The sequence below is a fragment of the Drosophila persimilis genome, unplaced genomic scaffold, assembly GCF_003286085.1.
Source record: "Drosophila persimilis strain 14011-0111.01,24,50 unplaced genomic scaffold, DperRS2 tig00003933-arrow-pilon, whole genome shotgun sequence".
Lineage (NCBI taxonomy): Eukaryota > Metazoa > Arthropoda > Insecta > Diptera > Drosophilidae > Drosophila > Drosophila persimilis.
The window spans coordinates 1242484-1263927 of record NW_020825706.1 but is presented as its reverse complement, the minus strand read 5'-3'; positions in this window follow the sequence as shown (position 1 = coordinate 1263927).

Genomic DNA, 21444 nt, shown 5'->3' with positions numbered 1-21444 from the left:
TTAAAGCTACTGCGAATCAGGATTAAACCTTAAATACCTTTAAAATATCAAAAGAGAACTGTTTAGGGACTGTTAAAAGGGGGTATTATTTAATAGAGAGAAACAACCCTTATCCACGAGGCTCGTTTCAATCAACGCGGAGCTTCGTCACGCACACTACATGTATTTTGTTTTTGGATTCTCGCTCGCTGGCGTCGGTCCCAGTCAGCATTCTCAGGCATTCTGTCTCCCGTCGTGGAAGACTAAATCTCGAGGCAATGTGAATAGAAGATCGCCAAGATAAATTCTCTTTCAGCAGATATTTTTCTAGATAAAAATTCTAAGAAAATTCTAAAAAGGAGAATCTAGAATTCTAGAATTCTAGAACCACAAATTCCATGAGAAATCTCAGTTTTTACAGCTCCTCTCCCTACGCCTCTGTCCACCACAAACCCCCAACAAAGCCCCACTACACATCCATCAACACATAACAAAACGCAGAACCATTATTTAATAGGACAATTTTGTGTGTTTATTGACTTTATCGAGTGTCGAAAATAGCATCATAATCAGTAGAGAGCAAATAAAAAAACAAATACAAAAATTGGGCAAATACAAAGGACACCAAAAGGACCCCCCAGAACCATTAGTGGAGGAGCAGGCGGAAGGGGGGGTGGCGGCTGAGAACAGAGAAACAATTTCCAGCACTAAATCAAAAAATAAAATAGAAAAACGATGGCGTTGGTGGCCTCCCCCAAAAAGATGAAAAGCGAAAAAGTTGTGGGCCCCCCCTCCCCGCTGCAGGAGAGTACTCATGTCATATTATTGACGATGATGGCAAATGAAGCAGCTACCGAGTCCCCCTGATGTCGTGGGAAGGGTCCGTGTACATTGGGGGTACTCTGTGGAGGGGGTAGGGGGGGTGTAGGAGGTGGCATGTCTGTCGGCAATTTCATCAGCTTAAACCGATGACAGTTGAAAAATGTGCTCCAACTTTTTTTGTGTTTGCATTTTTTCCGCCCACTCTGACATTTTTCCACACTTTTCGCTGTACATTTTCCCCCACTTTTCCCCCACTTTTCCCCCACTTTTCCCCCACTTTTCCCTTACATTTTCCCTTACTTTTCCGTTCTTTTTTGCCCATAGATATATATTTAAAAATGGTATAAAATGGCGGTTGACGTTTGACAGAAGGGGAAGCGGAGGTTGTCACTGCGGTGGCAATGTTTTTGAAAGTTGGCTAGGAGAGAGGCAGCTGCCTGCCGCCTGCTGCCTGCTGCCTGATGCCTGACATTTCATAAAATGCCACATCGCCTTATGCAAATGACGCGTGCCTTCCTTTGTGGGCGAGTCCCCAAGCAAAATCGAAGCATCGATTGGGCCGCCCTCCCACTCCCACCGCAGGTGTTCGGCTTAGCCACAATGTGTGTTTGGCCATATCAAACGACAAATCGGCCACAAAAACGCACACACACTGTCAAGCCACAGCGTGTGGCATGCCACACACACACACACACACACAAAAACTTCTACCATTCTCCTTCGATCGAACCGCAAAAAACTTTCACACGCCAAAACAATTTGTTTCAGTTTCCGGAGAGACAAATCCTTCGGTCCCGGCGATGTCCTGTGCATAGCAAATATTGCCCGTAATTTAATTAATCCTCGAAATCCACGAAAGTATCAAAGTTTTCGACCATCAGGCCAATAAAATTGGTAACAGGAGGAGGGGGTGGGGGCGAGGAAAGGGGTGTAGGAAGGCAGGGGAATGCGGGCACAGTGGAGATTCCACAACTAAGAAAATTATTAGGAAAAGAAAATCCCAGAATATCCCACGGAAAATTGAAGTTTAGATCCCCAATTTCTGACTCTAAAATAACTAACAATATCTTTAAATTCTTAAAAAATTAATTTCCTTGAAGTAGAATTAATTAAAAATATGAAAAAAATGGTTTACGATCAATTGGTGATCTTTTAAAATGGTTTAGGATGGGGATATACGACTTTTTGGGGGAAAATATGCTGGGATTCCATTAATAAAAGGCAGAACCAAACCTTAAAATTCCAAAAACTGTAGAAATACCATTTATTGAGGACTCTCTATTGTCCATACCCATATCCTTTGCGGATATCAATTAAATGCCAAACACAAACACAAAATACAAAGCAAAGGGGCGGCAGGGAGGCGGTAAAAAGGCAGAGAGGGGGCAGAGAGGCAGCAAAGGGGAGGCGGCAGAGAGCCAGCAGAGAGGAGGTGGACAACCGGCAGATGCTGGGCAGAAGGCAACAGAGAGGCGTTGGAGGAGGAGGATGAGGATAATGCGAGGAAGAGGCGGCAGAGAGGCGTTGGATGGAAGGCAGATGATGGCCAAAAGGCGACAGAGAGGCAGCAGAGAGGCGGCAGAGAGTCGGCAGAGAAGCGGCAGAGAGCCAGCAGATGCTGGGCAGAGAGGCGTTGGAGGAGGAGGAGAATAATGAGAGGAAGAGGCGGCAGAGAGCAGGCAAATGATGGCAGGGAGGCGCCAAAGCGATGAAGCGATTTCCTGGCGACCAAAAATCTATTAGGCTTTCCCCCAGACCACCCCCCCCAAGCCCCCTCCCAACGCTCAAAACTTTCCACCATTGAGACACAGGCACACACTTTGATTAATTTTAAGACAATAATCATAAAGGAGGTTTTTCGGTCCCCCAAACCACCTCCTCCCTCTCTCTCTGTCTCTCTTTCGCTGGAGAGCACGTGCCTGGGTTGCCTATCCTTAAGGATACTTAGGCGGGCTCCTTCGCCTTCGTTTCTTCAGCTCTTACAGAACCCAGGCACGTCTCTCTCCCTCTCTTTCTGTCTCTGTCTCCATCTCCATCTCTTTCCACGTGGGTTAGTTAATTTTCGCCGCCTCGAAGTTCTCGCAGGCGATAGAGGAGGGAAAAACTTTAAGTCGATGGAAAACTTAATCAAAGTTCCTTACTGTATTTTCCACCGGAAAAGTTTCCTTCCACCTAACGGCAAAACGAGTCGAGTTTTCGGGGCACGCAACACTATTCTGCCTCCAACGGGGCAATGGCTTCGTTAACTCGTTCCGAGGGGCGCCCCTTTCTCTCCGCCCCCCCTTCCTGTGGCACCTGCCACAAACTGTTTGCGTGTCTGAATGTTATTTATAATATGCTAACCTCGCTGCTGCCTGGCTCCTTGGGTCCTTCTGCCGCCGGCCAGCCTTCAACTTGACCAAATGTACAACATTTCAAGTTTTCATCCTTAAAACCACTCCGGGGGTGGGGGGGCGCTGCCTTTGTGGCGTTTAACTTTTAATTGGATTTCAGTTTTTGGCTTAGTTAATGGCTAAATGAACTCGCCCCCGCACACCCCTGCCCCCCCTCCCCTGCCCCTGCCCATGCCCTGCTGTTGTGTGCAAAATATTAGCGCATAATTTCAACAATTACTTCCAACGGACTGACCAAAAGAGGAACAGTCCTGCTCCTAATGCTCCTCCTTCTGTTCCTCCTGCTCCTCCTCGTCCTCCTCGTCCTCCTCCTCCTCCTCCTCCCCTGCTTAATCATTTGCATATTTTCATTAGAAATTCTGCATTCACCTTTTGGCATAATTATCTTTCTGCTTTCGAGAATAATTATCATTAATTACAGACTGGAAACATTGCAAAAACTTTTCCCACACACAAAAATCACTGAAGTTCGCAAATAAACTTTAAGGTGGAATATTTATTTCGAAAATAAAAAGAAAGTCCGACAATTTTAAAGGTTTTTGCGGTAGAAACATTTTTTATTTATTTTTTCCTCTAAATATTTAAAGATTTTTGCGGCACAAAACATTATTTTTTTTTTAATTTTTTACCCCCAATTTTTTACTGCAAAAATTTGTTGAATGTTTTTACTGCACAGGAATTTTTTTTATATTTTTTTAAAAAAATTTTACTCTACATTTTTAATGGTTTTCGCTGCTCAAAATGGTTGATATTTTTTTTTCTGTTTAAAATTTTTGAAGGTTATTTCTTTGCTTCAATCTTTCAGGGTTTCGCCCCATTGTTAAAGGTCATTGGATCCCTCATTCGTATCAGCTGCTTCCCACACGCATTCCTGCCTCTGTGCAATTTCCATATTGGATTCATTGAAATGGATTAAAACGAGGCCCAAGGAATCATTTCCATATTAGGTTCATTCAAATGGATTAAAATGAAGGCAAAACGCAGAAAGAATTTAGGCAATGAAACCCCAAAAATGAAGGCGAGGAACCACCGACAAAAAGAAGAGAGGGAAGGAGTGAGAGAGAGAGAGAGAGAGAGAGAGGCAGCCCCCAAAAAACAGAGCGATGGGCAAATGTTAGGCAAATTTTAAAAGAAAAATCTAAGAGGAAGAGGGAAAATCGTAAGAAAAAAGAGAAAAATCCAGAGAAAAATACAGGAAAAAAATCTAAGAAAAAGCGAAAAAAGTAGTAGAAAATCCAAGAAGTAGAAAAAAACGTCAAGAAAAAAAACGTAGGAAAACATAAAAAAACGTAAGAAAAAAATATAAGAAAAATAACAAATCGTGAGGGAAAAATCGAAGACAAAGCAAAAAATGTAATAGCAAATCCAAGAAGTAGGAGAAAACGTAAGACAAAGAATCAAAAAAGCAGGATAAATAAAACGTAAGACAGAGAAAAAAACGTAAGGGAAAATAATGAAAAAAGAAAAATAGAATAATAGAAAAAAACAAAAGGAGGATAAAACGTATAAAAAAAAATATAAAAAATAAAAGAAAACGCAAAGTAGAAAATCTAAGAGAAAAAGAAAACGTAAGGAATATAATAGAAGAAACAAAAGACAACGTAAGGGAAACAGATCTAAGAAAAGGCGAAACATTTAATAGAAATAAAAAAAATAGGAGAAAAATAGGGAAAAAATCTAGAAAATAGAAAAAAACGTAAGGGAACAAATCGAAAAAGACGAAAACGTAAAGAACACAAATTTACGAAGAAGGAGAAAATGTAGGGGGCTGAAAATCTAAGACAACGTAAGGGAACACATCTAAGAAGAAGCGGAAAATTTAATAGAAAATCGAAGTAGGAGAAAAAATTATGGAAAAACGTAAGGAGAGAAATCTAGGAAATAGGAGTAAGCGTAAGAGAATAAAATCGAAGAAGAAGAAAGGAGAAAACGTAAAGAAAACAAAATCTTAGCAAAAAGGAGCACAAAAAATATAAGCAAATATCTATGAAGAAAATCTACAAAACGAACGAGCGAGAAATTCCCCACTCAAGCATTTAGGGGGGGGGGGGCCAAAAATGTTCATAAAAAGCAAGGCAAAAATGCCAAACCAATCCTCGACCTCTCATCACCCCTCAAACATTCCACACCCCCATCACACACACACACACACACACACAGATGTACACCAATACACCGCCCTCATCCGTGTAAACACATTCAACATTCAAGCCATCAACAATTTATCACAGCACAAAAACTGAACGAAATCTCATTTGCAAAAAGATGCTGGAAGGAGGAAAAGTCAGAGAAAAAGTTTAGCAATTCCAGGGGGTAGGGGAGCACTCAGTGCTTGTCAAACTGGGTGCACAGAGGGTATACCCTTTTGATGCGAGTACAATAAAAACCGGAAGCTTGGGGACACAGCAGATTTATGTTTAAGGCACAAATATCATCGGAAAAGGGAAAGGAAAAACGTAAGGGGGCCAGGGGGTGGGAGGTTCCGGTTTCGCTGGTTTCTCTGCAAAAAACTTCACAGGGAAATAAATAAGGGAAATAATGTTTAACTCTCCCGCAGTCCCAGTCCAAGACAATCAAATTCTGCAAGTTGCGGGTGTCCTTCCTTCCTTTTCCTTCCGTAGGAAAAGGGCTTTTCCCATTTATCAAAAATCTGTTTGGGGGAAATAAAGAAATATGCGAATGGAGTCTCGTAGCAATTTACAATGCTGATCCCGATATGATTGCCACAGAGAGAGAGGGTGCAATGCTCGGGAAAATTCTCTGAAAAATGCTCTGAAAAAGTGATGGTAGTAAACGCCTGAGGTGCTGCTTTTTATGGCATTGAAAAATGATAATTTCCCCAGCAGCAAAACAAAGGAAAAACAAAGGAAAAGTCAACAAGCCCTGAGAGTGGTGTGGATGCAACAGCAGCAGCAGCAAGCAGCCACTTGCTACTATTTGAGGAATGTGTCACCTTTCCCTGCCACAGCCGTACCGTTTCCTTTCCTTTCCTTTCCTTTCTCTCTGTTTCTCTTTGTCTCTCCCCCTGAAATGAATCTTATTTTTTTGGCCACTGGCAAAATTGTTGCAGGGGAAAGAAGTCGTACGCAAACAGCAATCTGGAAGGACTTTATGGATGGTGCAGGGACATGCCTTTGGGTCTGACTCCTCCTCTACTTTGTCTGCGTCTTACACGAGTATGTGTGTGTGTCCATGTGAGGGAATGTGTCTGTCTGTGCTCTTTGTCTCAACCTGGTTAATGGTGCGACAGGACTTTAAACTTTTTTTTATTGTCAACTTAAAAGTTTTTAGTCGTCTTTTTCGTTTATGCCCCCCAAAGTGTCAATTCGTGAAAATAAGTAGACATTTCTTTTGTGGAGAAATGCTTTGGAATGGGGTTTGTAGAGGTCTTTGCTGATGGGTTTTCGGCTGTTGTATATTTCTAGAATTTTCAATTACTGTTATCTAGTATTTGCTATTATATTTCTGTTATCTAGTATTTGCTATTATATTTCTGTTAAATTTTGTATTTTTCTATCCATTTTCTACAGTTTTCATATATTACGTTTTTCAGTATATTAAATATTTATTTGTAATTTGTAATCTAGCACATTTCTGATATCTTTCTAGTATATTTGGTATTTTTCTAGCCATTTTCTATTATTTTTCACTTAGTTTTTTTATAATATTTCTGGTATGTATATTTCTAGCGTATTAAGTCTTTGTGTAACATTTTTCTAGAATTTGTAGTCTGGTATTTTCTATTAAATTTCTTTTATATTTTTAGTATATTTAGTATTTGTGTAGTAATTTTCCAGAATTTGTAATCTAGAATTTTTCTGATATTTTTCTAGTATATTTAATAGTTGTCTATCCATTTTCTGGTATTTTTCTAGTATATTTAGTTTTTTTCTAGCCATTTTCTATAATTTTTATTTACTTCTATTTAGTATTTTTCTGTTATATTTAGTATTTATGTAGAATTTTTCTAGACTTTTGAATCTAATATTTCTATTATTTTTCTGGTATCTTTCTATTATATTCAGTATTTGTGTAGCATTTTATTCTAGTATTTTCTATGATATTTCTGGTATATTTAGTAGTTCTTTAGTATTTTTATATCTTGTGCTTTCTATTATTTTAAAGTAGTATTTATCTTTTCTTGTCTAGTAATTTATCTGGTATACATACAAATTTTCCGTTATTTTAAACTAGTAAATTCTAGTATTTTTTCTAAAAAGTTTCTAAATTTTTTAAGCCTACCATTTCATGGTCAACCATTTGCTTTATTATCTTTAGTATTTTCAAAAACTTGTACCCAAAAATACTACCTTCTTGATCCCTGAACCTATCATCTTATAATCACTTTCAGAGCCTACCGATACCAACTGACATCATCATTTATTTAAGCAAATAAAGCCTCAGAGTTATAATAAATTTTGAGCCCACAAAAACCACCACACCACAAGTTAATTCCGTGTAAATTCTTGACTTTTGCTATGCATAAACGTGGTCTGCCAACATTTCATTACTTGGCACGCAAATTGTGTACAGCACAGAGAGTCGTCTGCCGCATAGCCATGGACCATGGCAGTGGCATGTCAAAGGATAGAGGGACTCCTTCTGGATTCCAGGCAGCTTTTTCCTGCTCCTGAGCTCAAGAGCTCATTGCAGGCAGCAAATGATAAATTTTACATTTTCTTGCACTATTTTTTTCGGCTGTGTGTGTGTGTTTTTTGCTCCTTTGTTGTCTGGCGCGTGGCATTAAGTTCTTGCCGGCACAGATTGAGTGTGTCCTCATGGAGGTGGCGGTGTGGCATGTAAATAAGTTGCAACACATGCGGATGCTGGCGGGGATTTTATCTTCAAAGTTAACGAGCAGAGAGAGAGCGAGAGCGACGGAAAATTTCTTCGTCACTTATAATTTATGGCCATTTGAATGGAGGCTTTGGGGCAGGCGCCAAAAAAGATGCACCAGGAATCTGAGCCCTGAACCCGACCCCGAACCCGAACCCAAATTGGGGGGCAAATCTTGTGCGTTGCTGGCAATTTGCCAACAAAACGAAAAAGGATTTACCTATCGCTATCCACACCTGACAGGACAGGCCAGGACCCCGTCCTGGTATTAAAACAAATGAAATGCCTTTCCCATTTGCTCCCCCCCGCACTTCATTAGCATTTGGGTGTCTCTCTGGGTGTCACGTGCCAATATAGTGGGTCTCACATGGCACATCCTGTTGGCGGTTCGTTCCATTAGTGGCGGGTCCGCCTCTAAATCAAAGTGCCCGGGGAAACCCTTTTTTGGTCGGGTCAAGACATTCTATTAGTTGGCCATTTTCACGCCCCATACGATGGCCAAACATGAAATGAACCTTTAAACTGGACGGACCCTCGGCTCGAAAGGTGACCCCGAGACGCACACAGCACACCCTCTCTCACCTTTCCTCCGCATCTGTTACGGTCGGACACACCCCCAAAAACACACACACACACACACACACACGCTCCCCTGCACTGAACACCTCTCTATCGTGTTGTGACTAGGCAAACGCATTGGAACATCAATAAATTAAAGGTACAAATGTAATTTCGTATCCTGACAACGCTCCTGGAGGAAGTAAGCCCCAGAAAAAACAGAGCAAGGGCCGGAATGGAGAACTCTTAAAGGTCGGAACATGGAATACACTAGGAAATTTTGGAAGGAATTTCAATAATAGAATATAGGATTATGATTCCATCCGAAATATGGATGTCATTTCCTTCAAAAATAATAAATTGTATCCCTGCAAGAACCTCTGGCTTTTCCACTTTAAAAAACTCCCAAAAGAAAATTGCATTAATCGATGGGGATTCGATAAATATCCTAAAGTTTTGATGGCAGTTCGATAAACATTCTGTAAACATCTGATCTAAAACCACAAACAATTATGGCTTTAATCAATGGGAAAATCGAATGCTTTCGATAACATGGGGAGAGGGGATATCGAATCCCGTCGATAAATATACCAAAGCTTCGATAATAGCTTGATTAAAAAGCTGTAAACATCTGATTTATGTTGATCAACAATCGATATTTGTCAATAAATAGTGGATAAATGTCGATAAAAACTCGATCAATTTCGATAAATACGTGATAATTTTCGATTGATATCGATACGCGTAAATATAAGATTTTGAAGAATTTTTTGAAGAAAATCTCATTAAATCACACGTGGAAGCACTTCAAAAGTTGTTTGCTACGAATTCTGGTGCTACACTGAAAGAAAAGCGATTCCGTCTATGAAGATTTAAGCCAGAGCTTCAGTATCATAATCTGTTTCTTTGAAGCTCCTTTAAGACCTTCAAAAATATTAAATATAACAGATTTTCTCATATCCCGAGACGATAAAAGTAATCGATTTTCTATCAAATCTCTACCCATACCAAAACGTTACAAAAACATACTCAAAATCGTTAAAGCCTTTTCCAAGAGTATTTCAAAAACGGAAAAGAAAATAGCAAAATAAAAGCCGGAAAAAAATAAAATAAATATATATTTCCTCCCCTCGGGGGGGTTAGACATAGATTAGGGTGTTGCCATGCCATTGGTTGGAAACGGAACGACGAACCTCCCCTGCCCCCTCCCTTCCGGGGTCACGTCTTAATGTCCTTCTCCCGCTTCCTGTTCCACTCGTGCTGCTCCTTCCCTTAGCCCCCCCACGAATGCTCCTGTCAGTTTCAGCCTCTGGCAATATTTTAGTCATTTTATGACACGCATTCCTCATAGACAGGACATAGACATCCATACGGAACTTTCTACCCAAACAAATTGCAATGAGTCCCCGTATCGATGTAACGCCCTCCCCCTCCCTCCCTCTGGGGGAAGGTTGGGGCTAGAATCCATTTTCAATCTGCTGTTTTCGTTACCTTTACACCTCATCGTCATCTGCCCATCATCATTGTCACATACAGGACTAAAAGGGGGGCTGCTGCTGCTGCTGCTGCTGCTGGACATCCACATTGCCACACATTGCACAAGGGGCACATTAGGGGAAGGTACGAGAATTGCGACTGTTGTCGAGCCCTCTCAACCACAGGTGGATGAAGCCAGCAGTAGCCAAAGGCAAAGCCAAAGCCAAAGGCAAAGGCAGTGGCCATTGATGGGGGGGACCCTTCACGAAAGGCAGCTGCTTTTGGCCAGGAGTGTGCGAAGTGTACAGTGAAGTGCAGAATGGAGTAACGCACTCGCATGACAACTCACAGATCTCCCCAATCCTGTATCCTGTATTGCCCATTGCCCACCGAGAAAGAGAGAGGGCAGGCCAACCCCTGGCAGAGCCCCTTGGCAGAGTGAAATTAATGGGTCGGAAAGTGTTGAGATTAATCATCGCCGCCGCCACTGCCGCGTCCTGCTCGCGGAAGTTGCTGCTGTCCCTGTGTCCCCGTTTATGGTCAAGAGTCCTGCCGCCACTGCTGCTGCCTGCCCCAGCAGTACTGCTCATTAAGATCCTGACGCAATCTGTGCAACTTTATCATGCAACCGAAAAACTTAAAGCTTAACAAATGAGGCGTCTCGCATACTGCAAGTAAAGGGAGGGGAATGAGAATGGGGGCCCAACATTCAGGAGCACAAAAGAGGAGCACCAGAAGGAGAAGGTGACCGAAGGGAGGAAAGGAGAGCACTGAACACCTGCTAAATGAGACTTTAAGCTCGAGTCGAAAAGAGGACAGGCTCTAGGCAGAACAGTTCCTTCACGAAAGCGGGGAATACCCTTAAAGGACATAGAAATCAAATGACGCTGAGTGCCATTTGCCCCTCAAATCTTTAACCGATCGTGATGAATTTTCTTAAACAGCTCGATAGTATTTAAAAGATTCATTCTGTTAGAACTCAGCTTTATATCCGTAAAATTGTGGGAATCCTAGAATTTGTTTGAACTTAAAGAAGTTTTCCATTAATTAGTATTTATCTAGCATTTTCTATTAATGTGTTCTATTAATATATTACTAGAAAATATTAAAATTTAGTATTAAGTATTATCTTTTTTTATCTATTTTTTAATATCAAGTTTTTTACATACATAAGTATCTTCTCGAAATTTTTAATTTTCTATCTTCTGGTATTTATAGTATTTTTCAATTTAGTATCTTCTAGTATTTTAATCAATTTTTCATTTAGTAACTTCTGGTATTTTAATAATTTTTTAATTTAGTATCTTTTCAGTATTTTTCATTTAGTATATCCTAGTCCTTTTAGTATTTTTTTTTAAGTTGATAGAAATGTTTCAATATTTGACTAGTAATATTAACCTTACTTTTTTGTCTTTTAATCTAGTTTTTTTTTAGTATTTTCAGTATTTTAGTATTTTCTAGTATTTTAGTATTTCTGGTATTTTCTAGTATTAGTATTTTGTAGTATCTTAGTATTTTCTAGTATTTTAGTATTTTTAGTATTTAGGAGTATTTTTAGTATTTTCCAGTATTTCTTATCGGTTAATTGCTCTTTGGAATACCAACATTACAACAGACCTATTCATACCCTACATTTAGCCTCTGGTATAAAAATAGAACAGGGACATGGCAGAAGACAACCAGAGACAACCATAGACAGAGACAGGCTACTGGAGAAGGGAAGTCTAGGGAAAGGGAGGGAAAGCTACAGAGAAAGAGGGAGTGAGGGAGGGAGCAAGCTAAAGAGCAAGAAAGATAGACAGATAAACAGAGCAGCGGTCTGCTGCGGCATGGAAACATAAATTAAGCTGGAATCTAAGGGAATCATAGAGGGGGAGCCAGAGAGAGGCAATCATAGAGAGGTAGCCGGAGTGGAGGAGGAGCAGGAACCAAACAGAGTGGAGGATACCACAAAGACAGAAGCCAGAGGTGGGAATCGGAAAAGTTCTGGTGCGGGCACAGAACAGAAGCACACAAAAATGTTTTAGGCAACTTTCCTCCGCCTCCCAGCCAGAGCCACTCAAGAGGCAATCTGAAATTAAAAGAGGGAGAAAAGAGGGTAGGGGCATGGGCGGTGCGGGGAGGGGAGGAACCCCCTGCTAGGTGGAAAAGTAAGCAGAGATAAAGACACTTTTCCGACCTGACTTCGTCATCAAGTCGAGAGTCGGAAAAACCCACACCAGTCACTGATATGCAGGAAATCGAGGGGGAGTGGGAGGAGTGGGAGGAGGAGGAGGAGGAGTGGGAGGAGGAGGAGGTGGAGGAGGTGGAGGAGGAGGTGTAGACGACCACAGGCCGAAAGTAAATATCACACAGCATGAAATGTGGCATTCAGAGGGGGCACCACTGACACACATAGATACCACACACACACACACACACACACACGCACACTCCCACATAAATATAGATAGAGAAATTGTTTGAGATAACGATAGACAGTGGGGGGGGTGGGGGCCAATGGGGTCAAACAAAAAGCTTAATTAAAGACAAAAATCGCTACGGAAATCGTTACGGAAAAAAGTTCGTTATTCTCCATTCCGTAGACTCTTTTTTTTTTAATTTTTAATTGACTAAACTTTGACTTAGTTTTTGGCTTTTGATTTCGGAAAACAAAAGCAGAAGACCGGATAATAGAGATGATTTATTGGGCTAACACAGGGATGGATGGCAGGAAATTTTGAGAGGCTTTCGAAGAGGGGACTTCGAATACTTTAGAGCGTTTTTAGAGCCTACAGATATGTTGTACCATCTATCGTTTTCTTAGCAAACCATTCCGAAAGAAGATAATATGTCTGTTTGGAGCTTTTTTCGGACTCAAAACCGAAAGGTTTCTATTCACAGATTATATAATTGTCACAAACAATCATTCATTCATATTTTTAAAACCAATTACAACTAAAACTCTGCCTCATTCGAGCATCTCTGATCTAGAAAGACCTTTGAAACATTTCCAGTCTTGTTCTCCAAATGCTAACCTAAGAAGGCCTTCATTTTGATCGTCACGCGTCATGCAGCAGCGCTCCTCGGCCTGAAATACGCGCGAAATTAGCTTCGATTATACGTCACAGGCTCCATTACTGCCTGACGATCAATAAAATGATTATTTTTTCTATTTTTTGTAGTAAAACTTTTTATATAAAAAAATACCATAATCTAGGGTACGAGTATAACCACATCCAGTAACTGCTCATTCATGTTCTTTCTGTCTGTGTGTGTGTGTCTTTGGATTTGTCCACCACTCGTTTGTCACTTGAGCAGCCGAAAAGTGCAAAATGATAAATAACCAGAGACAGATACGGAGAGGACACAGGACACCGAAACTTCAACTTCAACCTGAGCCTCGGACCCGGACCCGGACCCGGACCCGAACCCAGACCCAGACCACTCGTCCGTCTTTTCTCATTTGCACTCGAGGCAATTCAAGTGGCAGGCATGGGGCTCCACTTGGAGTGGACTCCCCCACGCAGACAATCCCACTTTTTGAGGGGGGTTTTTTGTGTTTTATGGCCTGGGCACTTGAAGTGATATTTCCTCAATTGATAGGCAGCGCCACAGGAGAAGCCACAGCCACAGGGGGAGCGGGATTCAGAGGAAGAGTCAGAGGAGGAGCCACAGGAGGAGGCAGTGCCGCAGGAGGAGGCCATGCCGCAGGAGGAGGCAGCACCGCAGGAGGAGGCAGAGCCACAGGAGGAGCCACAGCCTCAGGGGTAGCCACAGAAGGAGCCAAAAGCAGTGGCACTAGAAGGCAGACCGACAGATAGACAGACGGAAGGACGGACAGCCTCAATGCGGTTATCAACATCGATTTCCAAAGCTTGTGGCAGCCTCTGGCAGTACATCCACTCGTACCAGTCACAGTGGCAGCCACAGCCCTGCCTCTCTCTCCCTCTGTCTCAATGGACCTTAACTAAACACGTACTTTTCAGCGTCTGTCAAACATAAATGAAGGAAAAGGAAGCAGTTGCAACAGCAGTCGTGGAGTGTCGTGGGCGGAGCAGCAGCGGGTTTCGGAACGATAACTTTTCTGCTGCAGTGTCGGACATTTTCTGCTTATTGGCAAAATGACATGACGGTCCCCTGTCTGGTTGCACGTTGCACGTTGCACGCTGCACGCTGCACGCTGCATGCTGCACTGCGTGGCGTACACATCTCTTGAAAGTTTTGACACTTGGCTCAAGGTATTTCAGCTACAGCATCCGCGTTTCATCCCATGACAAAAGAGGATTATCCTTTAGATTTCAATAAAAAGAACAACATTTCCGTTTCTAAGGGAATTGAACTTCATTCAGATGTTATTTTAGCTTATATCTGACATCTAAAACATTTTGTTGGAGTGTTCTTTGAGCACAGAACAGAACATCATATCTATCAACCATCATTGGTAGTTTTTATCTTGAGTATCTTTTTGCTCTTTTGATTTAAAGGGAGTCTAAGAGAGTTAATATTATCTAAAGAATATAAGTTGGTAGAATTTTAACATGATTTCGTATAAACCAACTAATTTCTATCAAAATTTGTTTTGCTTATCTTCACTTTTAAAAGTAGTATTTATGTCAGGGGATTTTCTTGTATAGTTTTGGAACTCTTTGCCGCTATTCTTCGTTAGATTCAAGGTACTAGCCTATTACTGCTTTTTTCCACCACTCTTCTACCACTTATATTCTTCTCCTTCTTTTCTCCCACTACTCTTCTGATACTACTTTTCTTTTACTCTTCGTCTACTTATCTTCGACTACTACTTCTCTTCTCCTACTAGTTTTCTTCTACCACTCTTCTACGAATAATCTTCTTCCACTACTAATAGTATTCTTCTACTACTCTTCTTCTACTATTCTTCTACTACTTATCATCTTCTACTACTCTTCTATGACTTCTACTCTTCTTCTACAGCTCTCCTTCTTCTATTACTCTTCTTCTACTACTACTATTTTTCTACTACTTCTATTCTTCTTCTGCTACTCTTCTCCCACCACTATTCTCCTACTACTCTTCCACTACTTCTCTTCTTCTACTACTCTTCTTGTGAGACCCTGCTTCAAGTACTCTTCCCTTTGGTTGAGATTCTCAAATATTTCACGTTATTTTTACTTTCGTACTTCCAAAACCCTTAAGTAGATCGTATCCCATGTGACCTCCTGAATCCTTTTCCTAGATCTTTATCAACTCCAAAGTTTCATTTATTATTCTCTACTCCCTTTTATCTGAAGCCCTGCCAATAGGTATGATCTTTTAACGATATTTCTAGACCCTTAAATAAATGTCTCTAAAATTCTCTTCAATTATTTCTTAATGGCTAGAAGATCTTCCCCGTACCTCCTTCTTTCTTCGTTGATCTTTAACCCATTTTCTTCGCTATCTTCTAAACTTCGTAAGCTTATACTTCTCTTTTTCCACTGATCCCTTGTTTGCTTCCTTATCCACTTCCGCCAAGAGTGTCTCCCAGATTCGTTTCAGCTTAAGAGATATTCCCCACACCTCCCCCTCGCTCTTCCGTTGGTTATTCTTATCGATTTTTGGTTTAGTTTGCTTTTGGCTGTGGCTCCCCTCCCCCGGCACTCTCTTTCTTCAACGAGGGGAATTTCGTTGAGGAATTGTCGGAAAAGTAAAGTTTTTTTTGCTATTCCGAGGGGGGGCGGGGAGTGGCAGTGGGAGAGCCTGACAGAACTGTCAAACAATGCGAGGCCGAATGGCGTGGCGTTGGAATACCAGAGAGGGAGAGGGAGAGGGGGAGGCAGAGCCCCGAGTGGCTGGAAAGGGGAATTGTTCAGCGGCGGGGGGTCTACAGGGGGGTGCGGGGTAGTGGGGAGCGACAGTTCAAGTTGAAGTGCCTCGTGTACACAATTGTAATTTTCGTAAATCTGAACGACAACTGCACTGCACAAAGCACACAGCAAAACTCTGCACAAAATGCTCGAAATGAGATGAAGATGAACTCAGGAGATACCTTCCCCCTCACCCACCCCCTTCTGAAGTTTAGTTTTTGGCAAGTTCCATTCATTTTAATGAAGGAGGGAGGGCGGAAGCGTGGTAGGAAGGAGCATTTTATTTGGTCAAGTGAAACTCAAGTGGAATCACTTCATCATCAGAGTTTGATAAGAGTTTTTCCTTTAGAATTAGAAACGAAACTGCGGAGTAAATCGAAAGGGAAATGCAAAGGGGAATGCCCTTAACGATGGAAGGAGGGGAACAATCAAATGGTGGACAGTACACTGAGGGAAACGCAGGGGAAAAATAACAGCTAAAGATCATGGCAGAAAGATTCTCTTACCAATGAGTATTTATTTTTAACATTAGGGTTGTTTTTGTGTTATATCTTCTTCGGAGTCCTATTTCAAGCTCTTTATTTCGAAATTTTGAAGTTTTTGGTACCAAAGCCACTGTCTTACAACAACCATCCTCGTCTGGAAAATAAATACCCATTGAGGACACAAAAATAATAATCTCCTTGGGAGTCCAAGCTTCAAGGAGTTTTAAGCTCTTTTTTTTAAATTTTTATCTACCTAAGTCACTGACTAAATGGGGTTTAATCTTACAAAAGTGACCTAAGCCCTCAAATTATGGATTTCTCTCCATATTTCTCTCTTAAGGAAGTTTCAAATTATTTTCCAAGGATTATAATAGAGATAGATCTTCTTAAACTGTGATTTCCATCATATTTCATTTTGCTCATTTTAATGATAGTTCCAATCCTCCTTGGACTCCTTCCAATCCTCATTCCAAGCTCTTTCCAATCCCTATTCCAACCCTCATTTCAATCCCTATTCCAATCCTCATTCCAATCCACATTCCAATCTTTATTCCAATCCCCATTCCAATCTTTATTCCAATCCTCATTCCAATCCTCATTCCAAGCTCTTTCCAATCCTCCTTCCAATCCTCATTCCAATCCTTATTCCAAGCTCTTCCCTTTAATATTTCTCTATTCCCCAAAAACAGTCCCCAAACCTCTGTTTGAGTCACGTTTTTCTCCCACTGCAACCATAGAAATTAATCAGATTTACACCTAGAAAAAGTCCTCAAAAGAAATTAACACATTCTCTAGGAGTTCTTGGGTTCTGCCTTGGGTTTGAGGTTAATTACGGGTCTAAGGGATCTTTATCTATCCGCTCTAGAGGTACAGACAGACAGTAGCAGGTAGGCAAATAATTTATGAGCAATTATTGTGACACACAACAATGACGAAGAGGCTGTTCCCTCAACGCTAAGCCTCTGGAGATAATAATCTTTGAAGAGATCCTCTCTGCACATTTAACACAGGCTACAACCAAAGCAAACAAATTGCGAAAAGGATCCGCTCTACTACCTGAACGTATCGGAGGAAAGAGGAGGGGGAGATAGACCTCTGGCAAACAAGGACTGAACGGCAGGTGTCCCACGAAAAAGAAGGAAATCAGTTAAGGCACAAAAGGTAAAGACCCTAAAAACCCCAGTCCATGTCCATGTCCGTATTTCGTATCTTTTTGCACCTGCCACCAGACGCGAACCACCAGACACAGAGCTCAAATCAAAGAAGACACAAGAGGCACTAAAGCTGCCCCCGAAGATCACAGGTAACTCGATCGCAAACGACATCTGTTGTTGGCCTTTTGCTGATTTTTTGGGGGGAGACTGGAGATACTGAGGCAGAGGGGAGCCCTGCATATCGCGAACCAGTCGAAACCAAACCCGTTTTTTTATTGTTCGTTTCGAGGGTAACCCAAATTTTTTGGCGGATACCGTTGGCCATATAATTTTGGGCATTAGCTTTTGGGCTCAAATTAATGGTCAGCGAGACAGTCAGTCCATTCAGTCGATCGGTTGGACGACGGTTCCAGGTTTCATCTGCGTCTGCTTCGGTGTCTGAAGGCAGCTGTTAGATTTCAGAAAACAGGAAGAAAAAAAAACGTGTTTCCTTTATGCTTTTATTGTATTTTTTTTTTGGGCAGTTATGCTTACACTCCACAACAGGGTTTCAGTACGGGTTGAAAGCTTAAAAGAAGCCATTATTTGTGTGGGCAGAGAATGGAAGATTTTTATGGAGCCATATATTTTATGGTTGTTCCATAAAGAACGAAATTGAATTAAAATATTGATGCTTTATTATAGCAATCGAGAAGAACGAGTAGCAATCGTTATAGTAGAACAAGTAGCAGTCGTTATAGTGGAACGAGTAGTACAATTTTGTGTTTAACGAGTAGTTGTTAGAGTCCAGCGAGTATCTTTATAGTAAAATTATTAGCAACAACAGCATATCGAATGGTATTAATTGTAGAAGGAGTAGTAGCTGAAGTGGAACAAGTAGTAGCAGTAGAACGAGTAATATTTCTGATAAAATGATTACACGTTCAGTATAAAGAGTTATAAGAGCTGATAACCGTCGTTATTGTATAACGAGAAGCAGTCGTTATAGTAATAAATCGAGTAGTGCTACAAGTACATCGATAAATCATAACAACACAAAGATTTCGATAGAAGAACGAGTAGTAGAACGAGTAGTAGAACGAGTAGTAGAACGAGTAGTAGAACGAGTAATATAAAGAGTATTAGAACGAGTAATATAAAGAGTAGTAGAACGAGTGGTAAACGTAAGTAAAACGAGTAAACGGCTTAGTAGTGCGATTAGTTGAAAGCACAAACGTTCAACAGGTTGAATATAACGAGTATTTTCAGGTTAAAACGAGTATGAGCTCAACTATAACGAGCAACAGTTTAAAAAATAACGAGTTACATTAAAAACCCATTAAAACGACCCTGAAAAATTTCACAAATTAATTCCACTCATGGATTTCATGAAAACCCAGACCATATGTCGTCTGTGTTGGATAATTTGAAAATATCGTACTCGCAATAAATAATTACTATCGAACAGAGACCCAATCGTATTGAGCACGCCGTCAATTAAGCATTCCGCAAATTGGCATTCAATTGATCAACAAAAAAAAAAGAAGAATGCCTGGTCTGATGGTCCTCCATGCGTCTGGTTAATTTGATTGCATTTTTAATGGCAATTTGCAATGACATTTTCAAGAATATCTGCCATATTAACAGCGATACACGGTTTTATTTTGCGTGTAATTAAAAATCTGTATCTTTTTTATACTTCCTTACCGCCGAAACCACCGCGGAAACAGGCAATGCCATGGAATGTTGATGGGGCCGCAAAGATTGAGGAGGGCCTTAATCGATTTTTGATTTCTTATTGATGGGCGTGTTTTTGATGAAAAGGATAGTGAGGAAACTACGTCGTTTATTCAGCACCGAGCAGCCCAGGAGTAGCTCTTTAGTTCTCGTTCTAATGGATATTATCGATTGAGGTCTATTTTTACTTTTATCTGACAATTATTAAATCGATAGCATTTGCCATTCGGCCCTTAATTGAGTTGGTTATTACCGACGACTGACTGCCTTGAACTTGTCAGTGGGTGAACGCTTGGGGGAGCGTCCGACCACGCAAAGGGTTCCTTCGGGGGTGGTTTTACAGCTACCATGGTATTAGTTTGATTGGATTGGGTTTGTAGTGCTGTAAGGGTGGAGGTTTTAACTAATATGTGGGACATGAGAGGGCGACCCACATAGAAAATGGTAAGGGAAATTAAGTTGTTCGTTGGTGGCTTACATGGAGAATCAGATTAGGTTAAATAGCGGAACGATACACAGGGAAAAACACTATATAACTACTAAAAAAATACTAAAATATACTAAAAAATACTTTAAAAAATACCACACAAAAAATATGAAAAATATGTTAATAATATACTTAATAAATACTACAAAAATACTACATAGTAACCCAAAATATACTAAATAAATAGAATAAAAATACTAAACAATGGCAATGAAAACTACTAAATAAATACCAAAGGTATTAAAAAAAGAATACAATAATAAATAATGAAAGAAATACTGAATAAATATCAAAATACTACAAAAATATTAAATAAATTCATCAAAAGTTCGAGATAAATACTAAAAAATTTACTAAATAAATACTACAAAATACTAATTAAATACTACAAAAATACTAATTAAATACTACAAAAATACTAATTAAATACTACAAAAATACTAATTAAATACTACACAAAATACTCAATAAATACTACAAAAAATACTCAATAAATACTACAAAAAATACTAAATAAATTCTTTAAAAATTATACATAAATTTAAAAAAAATACTAAATAAATACTACGAAAAATGCTACTTAAACCAATCAAGAATACAGGGCATATAAATTCGTGTCTGCGTGGAAAAGTAGTATACATTTCCTTTAAAGGAACCCAATTTCTTTAAGCAATACGGCTATTTGTAAGTGTTGTTCTTTCTGTCAGTGCAGGGATCCAGTCACAGTAATTACGTTTCAATTAGCACTTGCTCTGAGCCCGTCCCCCTCTCCCGTGGTTCGCCCTTAAGTAGGCTACATGTATCATGGCGGAAAACCAACTCATATGCATATCAAGCGCTCTCGGCACCGCTCCGGCCGCTCCGCCTCTCTTTGTGATAATAAAATGAAATCCCGCACATAAATTATACTCCATTTAATAAAGCAGCGAAGAGATAAAGAAGTTGCCAGGAGGCAGGCAGCAATTCGTTGGCATTTATAATGCTCAACTGTCAACAGGAGGCAACGGATCCTCATCCCCCCACAATGCCTCATGACAATGAATATGATGATGATGGTGGTGGCATGTAGCAAGTGGCTTCGTTGAAAAAAAAAGAATAAAAGTCACAAAAGTCACGCAATTCGCATCAAACGGATGCAAAGGAGACTGCCAAAGGATCAGTGGCCATGGTCTTGGTCTTGGTCTTGGTCTCGGTCTTGGGGATGTTCTTTCAGGTCTGCCAATAATTCCAAAGCCGAAATGGCATATTTTTTCCCGTTCGGCTTACGCACATGTGACGTGACTGGTTTATGCCGTTAAAAGAGAAAATTCCAACCTGTCAATGGCCCAATCTTCACCTCCATTTATTCCTTTATTTTTCTCTGCATTTTTTTTGTTTTTTTGTTTAAGCTTTAAGCGAGTAATTTGCATAAAATTCGCGACAGAACAGAGGGGGCAGAAAACCTTCTCACGCTGAAGGCTAACAAGGATTAAGTAGGAAAAGAACAGACACAGACGGAGACGGAGAGACAGACACAGAAACAGAGACAGAGATGGAGTGCAAAAAAATGACTTCACAGGATGCCATGTGGCGAGGGAAAAAAAACTTACGACACTGCTCCACGAAATGAAAATGAATTCGGGGCCAGAAAGAAATGCCAAGAGATCCCGGTTAACAAACTCCTCCGGCAAGACGAAACTTCAATGCTCTTACCTAAAAGAAAAAAGAGAAAGAGGAAATAAATAATTAAACCAA